The sequence below is a fragment of the Lithobates pipiens genome, unplaced genomic scaffold, assembly GCF_037356315.1.
Source record: "Lithobates pipiens isolate NorthernLeopardFrog02 unplaced genomic scaffold, aLitPip1_a1.2 Scaffold_16, whole genome shotgun sequence".
Classification (NCBI taxonomy): domain Eukaryota; kingdom Metazoa; phylum Chordata; class Amphibia; order Anura; family Ranidae; genus Lithobates; species Lithobates pipiens.
Window position 1 is genome coordinate 79,261,964 of NW_027507748.1, and position 16,137 is coordinate 79,278,100.

A 16,137-nucleotide genomic window follows, 5' to 3' on the forward strand; every position below is an offset into this window, starting at 1 on the left:
AACACTTGAAGCAATTTCATTTAGTAGCTAGCAGAAAATGCTCAAAATGTTAAATTGCTAAAATTTGTTTTACAACACTTATCCTTAAAAGGCAAGTCCTCCTTTTCCCAACAATACTCTTCTGTCCTCAATCAATTGACATCTTTGCTGTTGGGTCGTTGGGTGCCACACATTTTCTTTACAGAAAGTCTTCTGGTGAGTCTGTTCTTGGCCAATAGATTTCCAGTACTTTCTTCAGGAAGCTTGTCTATAATTGAAGCCAACAATTGATTTTTTTATAGGAAATTTAAAGTGATTCTAAAGTCTTGTTTTTTTTGTTTTGTTTTTTAATTAAAAATAACAAACATGTTATACTTACCTCCTCTGTGCAGTGGATTTGCACAGAGCAGCCCGGATCCTCCTCTTCTCAGGTCTCTCTTCGGCTCTCTTGGCCCCTCCCTCCTGTTGGGTGTCCCCACAGCAAGCAGTTTTCTATGAGGGCACTCGAGCCAACTCACAGCTCCCGGTGTCCATTCAGACAAGGAGCTGTGTCCTGGCTCTGCCCCCTTTCTGTTCTCATTGGCTCACTGACTTGACTTGATTGACAGCAACGGAGCCAATGGTGCCATGCTGCTGTCTCAGCCAATGAGGAGGGAGGATGCCCAAGACATTCCTACAACATCGCTGAAGCTAGAGGGACCTATTAGGGGGGCTGAGGGGGGCTGCTGCAAATAGAAGGATTTTTATCTTAATGCATAAATAAAAAAAAAACGTCTGATTTTACAACCACTTTAACACACCTGTGGACCAATGAGAGTGCCAAGGCTGTCCTTTTTTTCCTCAGTTCTTAGGGAAGGCACATTGTTAACTGGTAGCCTTGTAAATGGGAGATGTTTTATTTGCTGGACGCAAGGTTTATTTTTGCGATGTACGCAAATTTGCATTCATGGCTTGAAGGGGTTAAACCAGGGAGATGCCTGCATCTGTAGGAACCACCCCGGTATAATTTTTTTAGAGCCAGTGGTTGGCTTTTTAGTGATAACAACTAAAGCTAAAAGCTGCTCGGCTGTTATCTTAAAGGAGCAGGAAAGGACAGCCTTCTGCCATTCTTCCCATGCCTCCCGTCCCACGCGGAGACCCAATCCTTGAACCGGCGCATCTGCTTGCTAGGCTGAGACTGGAATGAAGCCAGAAATGGCTTTGATCGAGTCTCCTATGTAAAAATATGGAAATGACGTCAGAACGTCACTTACGGTTTACTTGGCTGCCAATGGCGCGGATTTGAAAAAAAAAAAACAGTATTAGAAATCACTGTTTTTTTGGCGACCTGAATACTTTTAAGTGCAAAGGAGGGATTGGGTGTCTTTTAGACCCCCAATCCCTCCATAAAGACTACCTGTCACCCCCTATTACTGTCACAAGGGATGTTTACATTCCTTGTGACAACAATAAAAGTGATCAGATTTTTTTTTTTAAGGGACAATGTAAAAAAGAAATAAATAAATTAGAAAAAAAATGTAAAGCACCCCCATCTCTGCGTGCTCACACAGCTAAGAAAATGCATACATAAGTCGTGCCCGCATATGTAAACAATGTTAAAATCACACATGTGAGGTATCACCACGATCATCAAAGTGAGAGCAATAATTCTAGCAAAAGAACTCCTCCGTAACTCTAACCTGGTAACTGTTTCTTTTTTAAAGCGATGCCTATGGAGATTCTTAGGTACCATAGTTTGTCACCACTCCACGACTGTTCTCAATTTCAAAGCATGACATGTTTGGTATCTATTTGCTCAGTGTAATATCCTCTTTCACGGTATACAAAAACATTGGGCTAACTTTACTGTTTCATTTTTTTTATTCATGAAAGTTGAAAATATTCACACAACGAAGGTTCTCACCATCATTCCCTATATGCTACAGTATATATTTACATATACTCTATGTTGTCAAAAGTATTGGGACTCCTGCCTTTACACACACATGAACTTTAATGGCATCCAAGTCTTAGTGCATAGGGTTCAAAATTGAGTCAGCCCACCCTTTGCAGCTCTAACAGCTTCAGCTCTTCTGGGAAGGCTGTCCACAAAGTTTAGGAGTGTGCCTATGAGATTGTTTGCCCATTCTTCCAGAAGCACATTTGTGAGGTCAGGCACTGCTGTTGGACTAGAAGGCCTGGCTCACAGTCTCTGCTCTAATTTATTCCAAAGGATTTTTATCGGGTTGAGGTCAGGACTCTGTGCAGACCAGTCAAGTTCCTCCACCCCAAACTCACCCATCCATGTCTTTATGGACCTTGCCTTGTACACTGGTGCACAGTCATGTTGGAACAGGAAGGGTTCATCTACAAACTGTTCCTACAAAGTTGAGAGCATGAAATTGTCCAAAATGTCTTGGTATGCTGACGCCTTATAAGTTCCCTTCACTGGAACTAAGGGGCCAAGCCAGACCCCTGAGAAACAACCCCACACCATAATCCCCCCTCCACCAAATGATTTGGACCAAGTCAACTAATGTAAGCAATGTATACCAAATAGGAAAATCTTCCATATCTATGTGTCTCACTAATATGGCAAATCTTACTTTTGGGGGAAGATGTTCTTCACCTCACTCAGCAGTTGTCTGCTCCATAGGTGATTTTTGTGTTTTATACACCCTCATGTGAGTAACATCCCATCCACCAGCATAAGTTAGCGGTGGGAACTAGTAGGGAAACCCACTTTCTTAGAAGACATCCAGACATATTTTTAATAGTATATGTACACAGCAAGTTGGCCTTATTCTTCAATCCTAACATATTTGGTTGGTCAACTTTTTTTATCCTAAAACATTGAGAACGAATTTGACTTTTGAATACAATTTAGTAAAGTGTATATTATGCTGTATGACACATTTTCTTCAATACAACTTCTAAGATTGTAATAATCTTCAGCTTAATTTAAATTATCCACCATTCAATGAAATACTTGTAAAACATCCATTTGTAAATTATAATTCCTATACACGTCGGTAACAAGTTTTATGTAGTTTTGTACAGCGCTTTGTTCAGTGCTCCCAGCGAGTATGTCACACAGTGTAAATAAGTAGGTGATCTAGTATAGCATAACATAATACAGTAACACAATAACACTGAAGAGGCTCTAACAGCTGCTTCTATCTAACCCAGTAATTCCAAATTGCAAGCTTTTTATAAAATGCCAATCTTCATTTCTCAAATACTTTAATTTTTATGTTGTAAAAAAGATAAAAGCTGTGTTAGGTGTAAAAACTGACATTATTGTGTTTTAATATTATATAGATATTATTTATATCCACATACCTAGTGTTATTTTGGCAGTTTTTTTTAGAGGTCTGCATGCAAAAATTATGTGAGTGGTTTACTTAACCACTTAAACCCTGGACCAATTTGAAGCCAAAGGACCAAGCCCCTTTTTGCGATTCGGTACTGTGTCGCTTTAACTGACAATTGCGCAGTCGCGCGACGTGGCTCCCAAACAAAACTGGCGCCCTTTTTTTCCTACAAATAGAGATTTCTTTTGGTGGTATTTGATCACCTCTGCAGTTTTTATTTTTTGTGCTATAAACAAAAATAGAGCGACAATTTTGAAAAAAACACATTATTTTTTTACCTTTTGCTATAATGTATATCGCCAATATATAAAAAAACATTTTTTTTCCTCAGTTTAGCCCAATATGTATTCTTCTACATATTTTTGATAAAAATTGCAATTAGCGATTATTGATTGGTTTGCGCAAAAGTTATAGCGTTTACAAAATAGGGGATAGTTTTATAGCATTTTTATTAATATATATATTTTTTACTAGTAATGGCGGAGATCAGCGATTTTTATTGTGACTGCTACATTATGGCAGACACATCAGACATTGTTGACACATTTTGGGACCATTGTCATTTATACAGCAATCGGAGCTATTTAAATGCACTGATTCCTGTGTAAATGACACTGGCAGTGAACGGGTTAACCACTAGGGGGAGGGGAGGTGTTAAGTTGGATGTGTGTTTTTTTTTACTGTTGGGGGCGTGGTTTGGCATGCATATGATGTCACTGATCGTCTTTCCCTAGTACAGGGAACAGACGATCAGTGACAGCCACACTAGGAAGCATGAGGAGAGGTTTGTTTACACTTACCTCTCCCCGTTCTTCAGCTCTCTGACCCGATCGCGGGACACCAGTGGCAATCAGGTCCGCGGGTCCCATGGCCACAGTCACGGAGCTCAGGACCGGGTCACGAGCGCGATGGTGGCGGCGCATGCATGACCCACGGCTGAGCACTTAAAGAGCAATGTACCTGTATGTTGATGTGCCATTCTGCCAACGTAAATGTGCAGGAGGCAGTCCTTAAGCGGTTAACCACTTCAGCCCCTGAAGATTTTACCCCCTTCCTGACTAGAGCGTTTTTTGTGATTTGGCACTGTGTCACCACGTGGCTCCCAAACAAAATTGGCGTCCTTTTTTTCCCACAAATAGAGCTTTCTTTTGGTGGTATTTGATCACCTCTGCATTTTTTTTATTTTTTGCGCTATAAACAAAAAAGAGCAACAATTTTGAAAAAAAAACGCATTATTTTTTACATTTTGCTATAATAAATATCCCCTAAAAATATATAAAAAAAACAATTTTTTTTCCCTCAACTTAGGCTGATACGTATTCTTACATATTTTTGGTAAAGAAAAACGTAATAAGCATTTATTGATTGGTTTGCACAAAAGTTATAGCGTCCACAAAATAAGGGATAGTTTGTATGGCATTTTTATTAATAATTTTTTTTTTTACTAGTAATGGTGGCAATCAACGATTTTTTTTTTTTTAATCTTGACCGCGACATTTTGGCGGACACATCGGACAATCTTGACACATTTTTGGGACCATTAGCATTAATACAGCGATCAATGCTATGAAATTGCATTGATTACTGTAAAAATGTCACTGACAGTGAAGGGGTTAACCACTAGGTAGCAGTGTAGTGGTTAAGTGTTAGGGGCGTGTTTCTAACTCTCTGGGGGATGGGCTGTGTATGACGTGGACACTGATCACTGCTCCCGATGACAGGGAGCAGACGATCAGTGTGCTGTCACTAGGCAGAACGGGGAGATGCTGTTTACATCGGCATCTCCCCGTTCTTGAGCTCCGTGACACGATCTCGGGTAACCCCGCATCGATCGAGTCCACGGGACCCGCGACCACGGTCATGGAGCTCTCGGCAGGCGCACGCATGTGCGCGCACAGTGGGCAATTCAAAGTAATGTACGGGTATGTTACTTTGCCCAGCCATGCCATTCTGCCGACGTATATTTGCAGGAGTCGGTCAGGAACCAGTTAAAGCGGTGTTCCAGACCAAATGGCCCCGGGGGCCATTCCCTCCATCGGATTGGGTGCAGGTACCCCCATTCCAGCTAAGGAAAACCGGCAGTGGAGCCTTGCGGCTTCGCTGCCAGTTTGCAACTGCGCAAGCGCCAGCCCTGTGGCACTTTGTGAATGGCAAGTCTGTCTTCTGGGACACACACATGTCCCAGAAGGCAACAGAGGGCTCGCCGCAGAAGATGATGTGACTTCCTCGGCTGTAGTTTGGCTGGATCGGAAGTACTCTTAGTACTTCCAAAAAAGGTAAGTTAGAAAGTAAAAGTTGTTTTTTAAATATCCAAAAACGAGGGGTGGAGAGGTGGTCTTTCATTTAAGACCACCTCTCAAAATTAGATGGAACCCCGTTTTAATGTAACAGAACAAATGAAATAACTAAAACATATAAAACACTATCTTGTTAAAGCTCAAGAGATATTAAAAGCATCGGCAAATACAGTTATGTACTTATTGCAAAAAATAATAAAATGCATTTTGCTGTATATATGCAGCTGGTGTAGGCATCTGAAATTAACTTTATTTCTACATCCTATAATTAATTTTAACCACTTCAGCCCCAGAAGGTTTTACCCCCTTCCTGACCAGGCCATTTTTTGTTATACAGCACTGCATCATTTTAACTGACAATTGTGCAGTCGTGCAATGTTGTACCCAAACAAAATAGATTTTTTTCCCCACAAATACATCTTTCTTTTGGTGGTATTTGATCACCTCTGCAGTTTTTACTTTTTTGCACTATAAACAAAAAGTTCTGCTATAATGCATATCCAAAAATATAAAAAAACACATTTATTAATCAGTTTAGGTCAATAATTTGGTTAAAAAAATGCAATAAGTGTATGTTGATTGGTTTGCGAAAAAGTTATAGAGTCTACAAAATAGGGGAAAGATTTAGTGACTTTTTACATTTTTTTTACTGGTAATTGCAGCGATCTGTGATTTTTAGCAGGACTGTGACATTGCAGGGAACAAATCTGACCCTAAGTGACACTTTCTGGGGACCAGTGACACCAATACAGTGATCAGTGCTTTAAAAAAGCATGGATCACTCTATAAATGGCACTCTATAAATGGCACTGAGCAGGAAGGGGTTAACACTAGGGTGTGATCAAGGGGTTAACTGTGTTTCCTGGGAGGTGTTTAGAACTGTATGGGGGATGGGATTGCCTGGGAGAAGAGAGAGATTGCTGTTCCTGGTCACTAGGAACAGCGGATCTCTCTCTCTCCTCCCCTTTCAAAACGGGGATCTGTTTGTTTACGTTGACAGATTGACAGAACGGGGATCTGTTTGTTTACAGATCCCCGTTATGGTTTTCTTTCCCGTGATGGCGGGTGGCCAGTGCACGAACCGACGTACTAGTACGTAAATTCACACAGCCGAGCCAACTTGCCACAATATAACTGCGGCGGCTGGTCAGCAACTGGTTAAAGCAGAACTAAGATTGGAAAGAGGAGGGTCAATACTTGGGGCCTTCAGATATCAGTAAATTGACATAGCTGTTTGGCTTGACTGCAGAAGAGAAAACTCAGGTCATCAGGCTTGCTGTGTCGTGTGCTGCATGGCAGTAGGGGAATGGAAAGGTTATTTAGATTTAAAGCAGTATTAAACCTAAAACATGTATAATTTTGCAGCTTGCCAATTCTTAAATGTGATGGTTGAATTTGCTTTATTTTTTAGGGTTTCTTTTATTTTAACCCACTGGTCTAACCAGTAAATAGGTTTTTTTTTCTCCTGCAAAAATATAAATTAGAGGGTTAAGACAAACCATTTAATGCTGACAGGGGTAGTTATAATGATTGGCTTCTATTTATTTATGTAAAATCTTTATCCCCTCCAAAAAAAAACAAAAACTGTTGTTATAGTTGTTTATGCAACTGCAGTAAAAGCTGCAGTTTGGCTTCAAATAGTTTTTATATCTACATCCACTCCACTACGGTACTCTAATACAGGAGATGTGTTACTGACCAGCTCCCCAGGTGAAAACAGAGGGGAAAAAAGCCTAGATTAAAAAAAAATGTCTCTGTAATTTTGCCCCAAATTTTGCTGTATTGCAAAATACTGACAAAATCCTTTCACGCATAAAAAGCATTCTTGCAATCTATCTTAGTTCTGTACAGATAAAACAAGTGAAGGAAAAAACTATACCTCCTGTAAATAGGCATTAATAAAACCTAGCCAAAAGTGCTAACCCTTCCCCATGTTTCATCAAGATAAAAGCTTTGACTGGCATTCTGCTTAAAAATATATTTTACAAAAAATAGAAATCCAAAGTCATGTTTGTTGAAACCTGTCTGCACAAATCAACAGTAGATCTAAAAAGATATATGCAGCTAAAGCGTTTTGGAAATGGCCTTTTTATTCCTGGTAAATTTGTGCTTGGTCCCACCTACTAGGACTCTCTGGTCTTTTCTGGTGACAGGCAAATTGATTTTCACTGCCTGTATCACTGGATCTTCAAATAGGTTTTTATTAAAGTAGTTGTAGTTGTAAACCCTTACATATTATATATCAAATTGTATAGCATTGTCACTTCATGATAAAATAAAATAAAAAAACAATAAAAAAACAACATCTTAAATGATTGTACAATCACTACAATCAGTGTTTCTATCAAAGTATGACTTGTCCAAAACGTACCTACTGCTTACCCCACCATAAGACCTCTTACCATCATGAGGTCATAAAAGCTTGCCCTTCATCAAAGGGTGAGGTATGTATACAGTATGTATCCCAGCAGGATCCTCTATTTCCATTTTGCTTCAGAAACTCAAAGTTGAGATATTTGTTGCAGGAAAAGGTAGAAATCGTATATAGTATCATACCGCAATTAGATTAAATTCTTATTTTGAACAATAATATACTCACAAAGAATTTGTGCGAATAGTGCAAAATCACATCCAGAATGCCTGTGCTACTAACCCTCTCTCACCATGCGAAAATAATGTGATCCATCACAAATCAGGCTCAGTGTGTCACTTACCAGAAGCTAAGGCCCCTTAATCAAAGGTAGGGATTTTTTGATGCAGATTAATAATCTTTGCAATGGCTCCAAACAGTGGTATCAAGACCTATTCAAGACCCATTTAAAAAAAAAAACATGCTCACAAAAGTGTATAATAAATATACATCCGCACTGCAATCCAAATATTTGCGATGATCTCAGAACGTAAGTACCTCCCTATGCGTTTCATCAGATGTGACGCCTTTAGGGGATTCAGTAACACAATCTAACAATGCAAAGCAGATGGTAGAGGAAGTTACTTTCTATTGCTATTCACAAATGTAAGTAACAAATTACAAAATCCTCTTACTAAAAAGGTCTATATTGGTACCCTAAGTAAATTATTTGTATGCTAATTAAATTTTTTTATAAAATATGATAATGGTATTTAAAACGGCAAACTTCTGTGGTGACACCATTGAAGAGCAGCAGCTATTGATTAAAAATTCCAATTACACCTCTTGTGCAAATACAGAAAAATAAAAAGTCCACAAAAACTATTTTAAAGTGGTTATGGAGACCCAGGATTGTTCAAATATTCCTTATTAATAAGGATTGTGCTTAAGTGAAAAAAAAAATAATAAAAAATAAACAATATGCAGTATATGCACAAAAAAATATTTATTTATTTATTTATTTATTTACAAAAAAAATGTTTAAAAACCCTAAATAGAAAAAATCAAGACCAGTTGAAAGGGAATAAATTCCTCTTTTACAAACAGGGATCCATATCAACTAATGTTAATGAAAGTTGATATCCCAATCCATATTTAAACTGAGGGGATTAAAAGTTTTCATCTGATAAATCAGTTTGGTTTCCATTTTAGATATTTCTCTTGAACTCCCTCTCGAGTGGTGGATGAACTTTTCAATCCCCATGATTTTAAGTCCTGTAGGGTCTTTATGATGTACTTAGGCATATCCTGGATATTCTATGGCCCAAGAACCCTTTCCTTGTGACATGCTCTCCTATTCAGATTTCTAAATTGCACATAGTTCTGCCAATATACTGGAGGCCACAAGTGCACTCCAGTAAATAAACTACATTCTGCATATAACATCTGATGAAATCTCAAATCCGGCCCCCTACTTTACCACTGGGTGGTAATTAAAGGTAAGGTGGTAATTAAAGCCCAGTAATTTTTAGAGAAATCCTTGTCTAGTTCTGTTAGTATTTAAAAATTCTGAGAATAGTGCCCACTTCCTATTTTTTTTTCTTTTTTTCTTTTTTTTGCCACCTCAGTGATTCCTTTTGGGAGACTTAATTCAACTCTTTCGTTCATCTTAGTCTCAACCCGATTTTTTGTTTAGCAAAAGATAGATACGATTGCGCTATGGACAAATTCCACCCGTTCGCCACACAGGCAAGGGGAAAAAAGAATATATATATAATGTAATATAGTGAAATAAAGATAAATTAAAAATAAATTAAAGAATGAACTTAAGGGGTTAAAGCTGCCTGTGCTTGAGACCTGTCCCTAAAACTAGGAATAGGTTAGAAATCTAAAATATAAATTAAGCTTTGGCGCTAAAACCTTTTTGTGCACTGTGAATACTAAAATCATATATAAGTGTAAGATGATCTATTATCTCTGCTGGTGCTCTGGAGAATATTAAAACAGATTGCGGTGGAAACCTCTTAAAACCACTGTATACGTGATATTAAAATGCGTGAAAAAAGAAAAGAGGATGTATGTCTGTTGATTTACACCTCAAAAAATGCACATATGTATTGGAAAAGTGGTGAATCAATCACATAAAAACAATTTAGAATACTACTGTGCTCGATAAACATACATAAACCAATATCTGAAAAATCATATGCAAATATGTTCAAAGTGATAATCAAAAAGCGTTTTGTGAAAGTACCCAGAAAAAATAATAATAATAGTGACAAAAAATCTTATAATGTCCAACGGAAATTTTCAAAGTCGTATCAACTAGTTGCTGGAAAAACGCATGGAACTTTCATCAAATGAGGAAGGTAGAGTAAAGTGACTAGTGCAGAAGGGTTAAATACATTCCTCTCCGGTGCGCCACTCTGTGTTAGGCAAAAGGTATGTATATGTGCTCACCAGACAAAAAACCCTCAATGGGTTAATCGAGCAGCCACAGTATGAGCCACTGTGCAGCTTTCTTTGGGCTCTGCTTCTGCTATGCTGGGGAGATGCTTTACACTTTTCCTTCCACAAGTAGTCCGTTTAGCAATTATGCATGAAGGGAAACAGAAGTACAAACATAGTGCAATACTGTTGTTTGAACGTTTTTTTGTTTATTAAGAAGTCAGGTTACTCACAATATCCAAAGAGACAAAATCGCTTTCAAATTAGCCGCGCCGGCGTTGCTGCATGTATGCCAGTGTAAGGTGCACGTTCTAGGCCACGCCCTACGCGTTTCGTCAGAGCGACGTCTTCTGGAGCGGCCATATTGGTGCACCCTCACGTTTATGCAGGGTGCAGTGCTCTTCTGCGCTTGCGCGAGTGTATCAGCGCCATCTTTACTATGGGAATGCCCTATACGAGCCGCTATGTATCTATTACATACTGTGTGCTTGTCTTGTGACAGCACAAACATGGAAAGACTATTTTATTACTGTGGACACAGGATATGTTATGTTCTGTGGTGTGTTCACTTATGTCAATCCAAATGAAAACGTTTCTTTATGCTTATTATTGCGGACTCAGGGCATGACAAATTATTAAGCTATAGAGCACCGCAACCTGCATATCACATTCCGGTATATTATAAAAAACTATTGACAGCTATGCATGACTATAATTAATAAAATATATATAAAAAAATATATATAAAAAAATTATCATAAAAAGATCTTTTTATATAAAATAGAAAAAAATAGAAAAAGTAAAAGACATTTATTTATGTGTACATAAAACTATATTAATAAAAACAATAATTTTTTCTAACCACCCATGACCATTGCCAACCTATCAAAATGCAGGGTTTTTATCTGTATTTTTGAAATGTGGATCATGGTTGTAGTTGCTGAGAAACAAATTGCATCAAATTGTATAATCACTTCCCTGGTATATGAATATACTCCAGGGGGAAAGAAAAATATTAAGATAAAATAAAATAGAGGAAAAGAAGGAAGGGGAAAATAGGTAAATGGAACAAACTGGAAATATGAGTGTATGTGTACATATGTATGCTTTTATGTCTGCACTTCCCTGTAATACAAATCAGGAGGGTAATTACAAGTAAGATAAAAGGAGTATGTTGTGAGGGAGTCTGTTCTTAAAATCATTTTCAAAGACATTTTTAAAAACATTTTCTAAACATTATTTAAAACTATTTTCTACAAACGACAATCAGGGTGAGAACATGTAGTAAAAAGAAGGAACTGACCGTAAGGATAAATGGGAAACTAAGGCCAATATGTGTGTATATATACTGTTCTCATTTGGGAATATGAATGTATAACTTCAGATAGTGTGTATGGGCTCTCTTGTGGGGGCCAGAGCTCTTTAAGTGGGTCTTTATATTATAATGCCACAGTTTATTGGGGGAACATCCTTAGATACTGGTCGAATATTATACTATACTCTTTGAAGGTGTGGATGGTCCTGCCTTGAGTAGGTGATGTATATTTTAGAGTGGGGACTAGACAAGTTTTAAAAATTAGTCAGAAAACAATTTAAATCCAGCTCTACATTCATTCCCTGTGGTTGAAGGGTATCCAAATTGTATATCCATTTGGTTTCGTTTCTGGATATTTTGATGGTTTTGTCCTCACCTCTCCAGTGGGCCCTTATTTTATCAATACCGTAAAACACCATTTGTCCTGGGTCCCGATTATGGTAATCCCTAAAATGTCTGGAAACACTGTGATTGGGGTACCCTTTTTTAATGTTTCTAATGTGTTCTCCTATTCTGGTTTGGAGTTCTCTTGTGGTTCGCCCCACATATTGTCTGGAACAGGGACACTCTATAATGTAGGTGACATGCGTGCTTTTGCATGTAATGAGCTCATTTATTCTAAATTCTTTTTTGTTTGAAGATGACTGGAAGGTAGTTCTCTTCTTTTCAGCTTTTTTGCTGTTTCTACAAGGGAGGCATTTGCCACACCTGAAAAAACCTTTTAGATTACCTGCTACTTTAATTTGTTTTGGGGGATCGATGGTGTTTTTAACAAGTTTATTTCTCAGTGTGGGTGCCCTTCTGTAAATAAACAGTGGTTTTTTTGGTAGGACATCTTTAAGTGTGTGATCAGCTTTCAGGATGGGCCAGTGTTTTTTAATGATGGATTCAACATCCTTATGTTGTCTATTGTATCCTGTGAGGAAAGCAATTGGTAAATTGTTAATCTTGTCTCGTTTTTTGTCTTCCAACAATTTGTTTCGTTCCATTTGTTTTATTTCGTTTTTCAGTTTGCGCAGGCCCTTTTCATCATACCCTTTATTTTTAAATCGTTCTATGATTATTTCCGCCTGTTGTTCATAATCAATATTTCTGCTGCAGTTTCTATATAGTCGCATCAGTTGGCCCTTTGGTATGTTTCCCAACCATTTGGCATGATGGCAACTGTTTGTGGGGATGTAGCCATTGCGGTCGGTGGGTTTGAAAAAAGTGCGTGTGCCCAGCCTGTTTCCTTCTTTATATATTTGTAGGTCTAAATAGTCCACACTGCTGTTGTTGTAATTACCGGTGAATTTTATATTGTAGATATTATTGTTGATCTCACTGAAAAATTCTTGTAATTGTTCTATTGTACCATCCCATACTATCACAATATCATCTATATACCGTCGGTACAGTTTGAGGTTCTCCCTATGAACGCCATAGATTTGCTCTTCCTCCCATCTACTAAGAAATAAATTCGCTACACTTGGGGCATATTTAGCCCCCATGGCTACACCTTTGATCTGATTATAGTATGTTCCCTTGTACCAAAAATAATTGTGGTGCATTGCCATTTTTAGGCCTTCCATTAAGTATTTTATTTGCTCTTGTTTTAGGTCAGACATCTGTTGTAATGCCCACTCGACACTACTGAGCCCATCATCCTGTTTTATGTTGGTATATAACGATTCCACGTCTATGGTGACCAATAAGTCTTTCTCTTCAATAGTCAGGTTTCTCAATTCTCCTATCAATTGTTTGCTGTCACGTAAATAAGATTTTCCTTTGATTACCAACGGTTGTAGGAAACCATCAATATAGGCCCCTAATCTGGAGAACAAGGAATCGATCCCACTCACAATTGGTCGTCCTGGTGGGTTGTTTTGGTTTTTATGTATTTTGGGAACATAATATATGATTGGAGTTTTAGGTGCCTTCTGTACCAGATATTTGCATTCCTTTTTGTTTAAGATACTGAGGGTTTTCCCCTTTGCTACATATTTCTTTAGATTTTTTTCATACTCGACTTTAGGATTTTTCTTCAGTTTCTTGTAGGTGTTGGGGATATTTAGTAACTTCTCCATTTCCTTCTCATAGTCTTGCTTGTTTAAGATTACCAGACCCCCCCCTTTGTCCGCTGGTCGAATGACTATACCTTTCTGCTTCTCTATCCGCTTAATGGTTTCCCATATATTTTTTCCTTTAGTTCTTTTTACTTCCAAATTCTTCAGATCGTTCTCCACCATCTTCTTAAAGACCTTTATATTTTCATCCTGCGTTACCTTAGGATTAAATGTGGAGTTGTTCCTTAATTGTGAGTGTTTATATAGAGTGTTGTCATTCTCCCTTATGTTAGGCTTTGTTGGGCCAAAAAACTTTTTAATATTGAGTTTTCTCACAAATTTTTGAAGATCAATGTAGGTTTCAAATTTGTCCAGACCTCTATCAGGGGCAAATTTCAACCCCATATCCAAAACTCTAAGTTCTTCCTCTGTGAATACGACCTGGCTGAGATTATAAATACCATCTCCTATTGTTCTCTTCTTCTTTTTCTGGAGGCCTCCTCTCTTCCCCCTTGTGCGTTTTCTGTTTGCCAGTCCGATGGTCTGTACGGTTCTGCCCTCCTCTGTTGCCAGGGGCGTTCGTATCCTCCATGATTTCTCCCTGGGTTGTCTTGTCTGGTCCATCTCGGATTCCAACCTCCATTTCTGTAATGGCCTCTTTGTTGGTTTCTTTCCGGATATCGGAAAGGTCTTCCCTCTCTCCGTGGATCGTGATATATATCCGGTATTCTGGGTGGTCTTCGTTCCTGCCCCCTGTGAAAAAAATTCCTGTTATATCCCCTATTTCCATAGGGGGTATATTGGGGGTATTCCCTCAGGGGCGAGTATCTATTGGAATGTCTTGGGATGTTTGGCGTGTAGGGAGTGCGGTTGTCCCAATATCTATTCTGAGTTTGTTCCATAGGATTTCTACCTTCTGGCCTTCTATGAGCTGGTGTGGCAGGGGTATCCAGTCTGATGGTGTTACTTTGTGTCTGTATGCCCCTTTCCCAATGTTGCTCTTCTTCTTGTGTTTCATTTTCTCCTGATTCTTCCATCAGGGAAGTTTCATTCTCTACATCGCTATAGTTGTTATCTGTCTGCCATTTGTAAACCTGTTGGTTCTTATAATCCAATACGTCCCTTTTAAACTTCTTTTGTTTTTTCTGTTGCACTTCTTTGTCGTACTTCTTTATAGTTTCCTGTAATTCCTTTTCCTTGTTTATGTATTCTTCTGTTTCTTTAAATGGTGTTAATTGATCCCTAAGTTGTGTGATCTCCATTTCTATATTTCTTAATTTGTGCTGTCGCCTCACCACTATTTTTTGTAACAATTCGGTTTCACTTTGATTAAAGAACCTATACCAATCGTCCATCAGTTGTTTATCATTAACTGCATCATTTGGAGAAACATCCCAACGTAATCTTCTGGGGGTTATTTTCTCAGTTATGTACATCTCTAGTATGGCCACATCCCACCATACTCTCAATTGTTTTTCTAAGCAGTGTTTCAGGTGTTTGAATAAACTTTCTAAGTCCTGTTTGATAACCACATGTTCCTGATTGAACACCTCCATTAGGTCGACTTTTCTGCTGTTAACATATTTAAAGATGTCCATTGCTGCAACTTAGAGTGGAAACAATATGTTTCACAAAGAATAGCAAAAGATAGATAAGATTGCGCTATGGACAAATTCCACCCGTTCGCCACACAGGCAAGGGGAAAAAAGAATATATATATATAATGTAATATAGTGAAATAAAGATAAATTAAAAATAAATTAAAGAATGAACTTAAGGGGTTAAAGCTGCCTGTGCTTGAGACCTGTCCCTAAAACTAGGAATAGGTTAGAAATCTAAAATATAAATTAAGCTTTGGCGCTAAAACCTTTTTGTGCACTGTGAATACTAAAATCATATATAAGTGTAAGATGATCTATTATCTCTGCTGGTGCTCTGGAGAATATTAAAACAAATTGCGGTGGAAACCTCTTAAAACCACTGTATACGTGATATTAAAATGCGTGAAAAAAGAAAAGAGGATGTATGTCTGTTGATTTACACCTCAAAAAATGCACATATGTATTGGAAAAGTGGTGAATCAATCACATAAAAACAATTTAGAATACTACTGTGCTCGATAAACATACATAAACCAATATCTGAAAAATCATATGCAAATATGTTCAAAGTGATAATCAAAAAGCGTTTTGTGAAAGTACCCAGAAAAAATAATAATAATAGTGACAAAAAATCTTATAATGTCCAACGGAAATTTTCAAAGTCGCATCAACTAGTTGCTGGAAAAACGCATGGAACTTTCATCAAATGAGGAAGGTAGAGTAAAGTGACTAGTGCAGAAGGGTTAAAT

At 38.0% G+C, this 16,137-nt stretch overlaps 1 protein-coding gene across 1 annotated transcript in view; it reads left to right on the forward strand.

The window, feature by feature from the left end:
- TMPRSS15 (transmembrane serine protease 15) overlaps window positions 1-16,137 on the forward strand; it is a 619,275-nt gene that overhangs the window by 214,563 nt on the left and 388,575 nt on the right. The window lies entirely within an intron of this gene.